Genomic DNA, 6,267 nt, shown 5'->3' on the forward strand with positions numbered 1-6,267 from the left:
TTACAGCGTTAGCAGAAAACATACTGAACTCGAAATTATATAACCTAGTTTGTTGGAGCTATCATCTTAAGCATCACAACGAGCCATGACGAATATAACTTGAATGGTTTGTAAAGTGAATAATTTGATTGATTGCCTGCATACGCAGATAGTGCAGCCGCATATACGTCGACTTGCGCCTTATATTAAAGGCGCAACAAGTGCCATTTTCTTCGTGGTTTCTGCGTTGTTTTTTCGTATGTTTCTGAGGTGGCCTAAGCTGCTTGAAACGCTTCGACGAAGGGGAGAGGTGAGGCAGACACTAGACTGTCTTAGCGCTAGGGTAAGGGTGCGGGCTAGTTGGTAATCCCCGATTAAAAATATAGAGCGCAGCTTAAAACGGACAAGCACAAAGACGAGTGCAGACGCACACTTGTCTGTTTTAAGCTGCGCTCTGTTTATAATCATGGGCAGCGCACTTTACCAACATCACTGCTTCGCTTCGTCCCCTTTGAGCAATGTAGGCGCCGATATTTCCGCAGCGCCTAGGCAGGTGCCGCCATCTAGGAGAGGCAGGCTTAAGCAAATGCTTTCCCTGTTTTCCCTCGCGGTATTGGGGAAGACCGCGCCTAACGAGCGTTCCCAGCCGCCAAGGAGAAGGTGTCAGGCACAAGACGAGGACGGATGATTGATGAAGGCAGCCTGTTGCGCTCTTCGCCACGGCTGCTCTACAAAGGGCCAATGCTCTCGCTGCTGGCTCCTTCTCTTCAGGGACACGTTGGTTACAGCCGTTGTGATAGTGCTCACTGCCGCTTTTTGAATGGATTCAGGACGAAAAGGAGGAGTTTTAAGGGATAAAAAAGCATTTTTAAATGGCGTAAATATTGTCCGATGCCCCCGACTGTTATTTGCACGGGCGCTGACGGACGATATTCTTTAGAGTGCCACTTGTTCTTTTGCTTTGGCATATATGATTGATTAAACGGCCGATGTGCAAGGCCTTGCTTGGTTACATTGTTTTTAGTGGTCTGGGGGAATAAATACGCTGCACCTTTATTTTAACACATTAACATTTTTTTTCCTTTGTGTTGGCATTGTGTGACCTGGCATTTGTGCATATTATATTCTTTGCGGCAGTTGTGGCCGTTCTCTGATGTCTCGTCACTTGAGGGTATGTGACATGAATAATTAATAACAAGCCCCGCCTCCCAAAGATGTTGCCGATGAATGGAGTGATTAAGGTTGCAGCTGCCGTCGAAATGGCAGCATCTTAGTGAGTCATATCACTGACCAGACGCGCAAAGTCGAACGGGTGGACGATGAACTGATGCTCAAACCCCCGTGTGGCGCCGTCATGGTTCGCCTCTCCCTTGCGTCCAGCGGCTACGTATGCGTGCACTTCCTCATCCGAGTTGTCTCGTCTTCTCAGCACCGCCGCCTCGAACATCAGGCTCACACACTGGAGCTTTGACGGGAGCGCCGCCCTGAATGTTCGGGTAATAAACGTCGCTCGCTTTCGCGGCGATGTTCGCCAAGTCCTTTCAGGTAATACTTAGGCGGGAAACCCGTCTTCTTTGCCAAGATAGCGAGTGACGGCGCACTCACAAGCCGTAAACCACAAGTCACGATCCAATTAAAGCCAGCATGGCATCGAGAAGGAAACTTTCACCTCGGCGGCCTAGGCCGAGGCTGCCACCACTCCCCAAAGACGATTTCAAGATCATTCTGCGACCGAAGGGACTTGCAGTCAAGTCGCTCCAGGCTCATCAAGTAGCCCGCGCCGTAGCGGTAGCATGCAACCACGAATGTAAAGGAGAAGATCTGATCATCAGGCTTCGCACCGGTTCCAACATCATAATAGCGAGCACGGCAAGCGAGATGGCCGCCCAACACGTGAGACGCATTTGCAGTCTCACTTTGGGGGAAAGCTCATACGAAGTAAATGCTTACGTGGCAGCCCCGGAAGACACTCGCCGCAATGTGATACACGGAGTGGACCCCGGGACATCGCTGGAAGAATTGAAAGCCAACCTACGAGTGCGCACTCAAGGAGTTAAAATCCACAGCGCTCGAATGCTAGGACAATCCAAGTCGGCCGTCATCACCTTCGACGGTCCCATAGTCCCGAAGCAAGTCATCTATTATGGAGGCGAGATGTGGTGCTACCCGTATCGCCCCACGCGGCAGGTATGCTACATCTGCTGTCAACAAGGCCATCGGTCAGACGTGTGCCCGAATCCGGAAGCCAAGGCGTGCAAGCAATGCGGCACGCAACATCCGGCGGAGGGCTACCAATGCACACCCAAATGCTTGATCTGCGGCGGCAGCCACGTCACCGGAGCCAAGGAGTGCAAGGACAAACTAAAGAAGACTAGAGAACTGCGCAACAACCACGGCGGCAGCGGAGGCGGCGGCGGCAGCCACGACGGCAGACGACGCAGTCAGGACGACCGCGGAAAGAATCCGCGTTGGTTCAGCTCTGAGGGGGAGACCTCGCGGAGCCGTTCGAGATCCCGGGCGTCACGGAGCCGGTCGAGGGGCCGTTCACGGTCCTTCCCGCCCCTGGTGCCTCTGGTTGGCCAGCAACAACAGCAGCAAAAGCAGAAGAAACCCGCAAGGAACACCGGAGTCAAGGTGAGCTGGGGAGCAGGAAATCCTTGGTTTGCTTCGCACTCGGGTGGGGAAGCTAAACAGAACACAAATACAAACAACAATAACGCGCCCAAGCAGCAGGAGGACGCGAACAAAGTTATCACAGCCCTAAGACGCGAACTAGAGCTCGCCCGTGTCAGACAGAGCGAGCTAGAACACCAGGTAGCCGAGCTCACGAAGGCAGTTAGGGAACAGAGACCAAACAGCCCTCGGCAGCCGCAACCCGAGCAATTCCAACCGCCACCCTCGCCTTAAGCAGGCAATGAGGATTTCAACAACTTCAAAGCTGAAATGCAGCAGACGATGCTGCAGATGATGCAACAGATGCAGCTGCAAATTATAGAGATACGGAGCTCAGTCCGCAAGCAAAAATTCACTGAGAATATTAGAGAGAAGGCATATCACCGACCCGCGCTGGCGGCCCTCACCAACACGACAACAACCAACACGGAACCTTAAACATGGCCAACAAAACCTTAAGCAAACAAGAAAACCTATAAATTTGGCAATGGAACTGCAGAGGCTATAGGAGGAAGCAATACCTACTTCAACAGTACATTCACACACAGCAAACGCCACCCGACATCATAGTGCTTCAGGAAACGGGCATCACCCCAACCCTAGGAGGATACACGGGCTACGAAACCCAGGAAAAAGGAAGGACGGCAATCCTAGTCAACAAAGCGATCATAGCCATAAGCCACGACAGGATAGCTGAAACGGACATAGAGCATGTGATCATAGAAATTATTCCACAGAAACAGAGGAAAAGGGGCAGCATTTTCATCGTTAATACCTACAGCCCGCCAAAACAGAGGAAAGCGAAATTCCAAGAGCTTTTTCAAGGCGCCAGCAAACTGGCAAAGGGCTACACGCTAGTCGTCTTAGGCGATTTTAATGCCCGGGATAAAAGCTGGGGATACAAGAATTTCAATGTTAAAGGAAAGACATTAGCGGAAGCGGCAGAAACTGCAGGCTACAATTTACTCACAGACCCAGAGACTCCGACCAGAATAGGCAACAGTGTCAGTAGCGACACCTGCCCGGACCTCACCTTCATTAAGGGTCCGGGACAGGCGCAATGGGGAAACCTGATGGAAAATCTGGGGAGTGACCACTATATAATGAAAACCCAAGTGGCCTCCGACCGACTAAAGCGGCAACTAGGCACTGTTAAAATCACAGACTGGAACGCCTTTAGAGAAGCATGCGACGAACACCTCATCAAAGGAGGGATTCAGTCGATAGAAGAATGGGGAAACATACTCAAGCAAAGGCAAAATGAGCACTCCAAAGAGATCAAGAGAACAACACAGACACCCGAAGTAGACGCCAGGCTCCTTAGGCTATGGGTAGCCAGATGTGGTCTAATCAAGAGGTGGAAGAAACAGAAACATAACAGGAAGTTCAAACTTAAAGTTGTCAGGGTGGAACCAGCGGAACACAGACGCAGGACAAGAAAAGGAGGTACACACACCACACCGCTGGACTTGCAACTGATTTATTTCGAAGAAAACCACCACATTTAAAGGATTCCCTGCGCAAGCGCACACTCTGGATGAAGGGAACAACTGTATTAAGATAAAAGAAAGTTATATTCTTTATCCGTGATAAAAACCGAGGGATCGCTGACACACTTTTCCTTGTTTTTCCTGATTAGAAACGCTTCAAGAATTTCACGCTCTTGTCTTGTTCTCCCCCGACCGATAATGCTCGTGCGGTGAAGCAAAGGAGAACATCCCTCGCATACCTTAACATGCAAGGCTAAATTGCTGCCAGTGCCTGAATTGAACGTTGTTCGGTGCTGCCTCAGACGTTCATTGATGCACCCTCCGGTTTGCCCGATGTAGGTTTTCCCACAGGACAATGGGATGCAATATACCACCCCTACTTCACACGAAGTGAACCTCGTCTGGTGCTTGGTTTTACAGGTCCCCTTTTTCTGCGGACCACCAGACATACGGGCGCACAAACCAGATAGTTTCCGGGGGGCAGAAAAAACCGCAGTGACACCGAATTTTTGTGCCACTTTTTTTAGACCATGCGATGTCTTGTGGCAGTAAGGAAGCACTTCAATCTTCTTCCTGTTCTCTTGCGATGGACTAGCAGACTTAGCCGACAGTTTCTTCATCTTATTCCCCAGTGATTCAGCCACTGCAAGCAAAACCGACGAGGGAAACCCAGAATCTGACAACCGCGCGACCTGCTCGGCCAGACTTTGCTGCATGACATGTGGGCAACTTTTCTTGAGAGCGTTCGAAAAACACAAATTTGCGATGCTGCGCTTCACCAGCTTCGAATGCGCCGATTCATATGGCAAAGGCGACTTTTTAGTCCTGGGCGAATATTTCCAACACACGTGCCCATCGGGTAAAAAAGTCAATTCTAAATCAAGGAACCTAATGGTCTTGTCAGATGGAATCTCTTTGGTAAAAGCCAAGTTGTTAGAGCATGCGCTAAAAACATTTAAAAGCTGGTCTGCCACAAGAGTGAGCTTGTCGGTTTCGTTTAATTTTAAAATGACAAGAAAATCTTCCACATATCTGAAAACCCTAATAACACGTGTGTCTTGAATGGAATCCTGTAGAATCGAGTCAATTTTTGCTAAAAACATTTCGCACAGAAATGGCGCTACACACGAGCCAATGCAGATACCTCGGTTTTGCACCACGTACTTGCTGTCATATTGAACAATTGTCGAATTTAAATACACCTTCAACAGCTCAAGGAAAGATTCCAGAGATATGCCACACTTGTTCTGGAAGGAAATTGTCCCCGTTTTTTCAATTAATTCGCGTACAGCACAAAAGAGTTCATCATGCGGAACAGAGTAAAACAAGTCCTCAATGTCCAAAGAGAAGGCTGCATTGGCACCGGGAAAACCGGAACAGAGGCACTCCACCAGGTTCAGTGAGCTCTTCACCCTAAAGGGATCCGTCGGCACCAGACCATCGAAGGAAACCTTGAGGTAGTTGGAGACCACTTTTTGCCAGGAGCCTTCTTCTGTAACGATGGCCCTGAACGGATAACCAGGCTTATGAGTCTTAGCGCTGAAGAACACCCGCAGGACGTCTTGATCACTCTTCCGAACTTCTTCTTCAAGGCGACGCAAATTCAGCCGATTTAATAGCCCCAATGCCAGAGCCTTAGCCTTTAAATCGGCTGAATTTGCGTCGCCTTGAAGAAGAAGTTCGGAAGAGTGATCAAGACGTCCTGCGGGTGTTCTTCAGCGCTAAAACTCATAAGCCTGGTTATCCGTTCAGGGCCATCGTTACAGAAGAAGGCTCCTGGCAAAAAGTGGTCTCCAACTACCTCAAGGTTTCCCTCGATGGTCTGGTGCCGACTGATCCCTTTAGGGTGAAGAGCTCACTGAACCTGGTGGAGTGCCTCTGTTCCGGTTTTCCCGGTGCCAATGCAGCCTTCTCTTTGGACATTGAGGACTTGTTTTACTCTGTTCCGCATGATGAACTCTTTTGTGCTGTACGCGAATTAATTGAAAAAACGGGGACAATTTCCTTCCAGAACAAGTGTGGCATATCTCTGGAATCTTTCCTTGAGCTGTTGAAGGTGTATTTAAATTCGACAATTGTTCAATGTGACAGCAAGTACGTGGTGCAAAACCGAGGTATCTGCATT

This window comes from Amblyomma americanum, chromosome 9 (assembly GCF_052857255.1).
Source record: "Amblyomma americanum isolate KBUSLIRL-KWMA chromosome 9, ASM5285725v1, whole genome shotgun sequence".
NCBI classification, from domain to species: domain Eukaryota; kingdom Metazoa; phylum Arthropoda; class Arachnida; order Ixodida; family Ixodidae; genus Amblyomma; species Amblyomma americanum.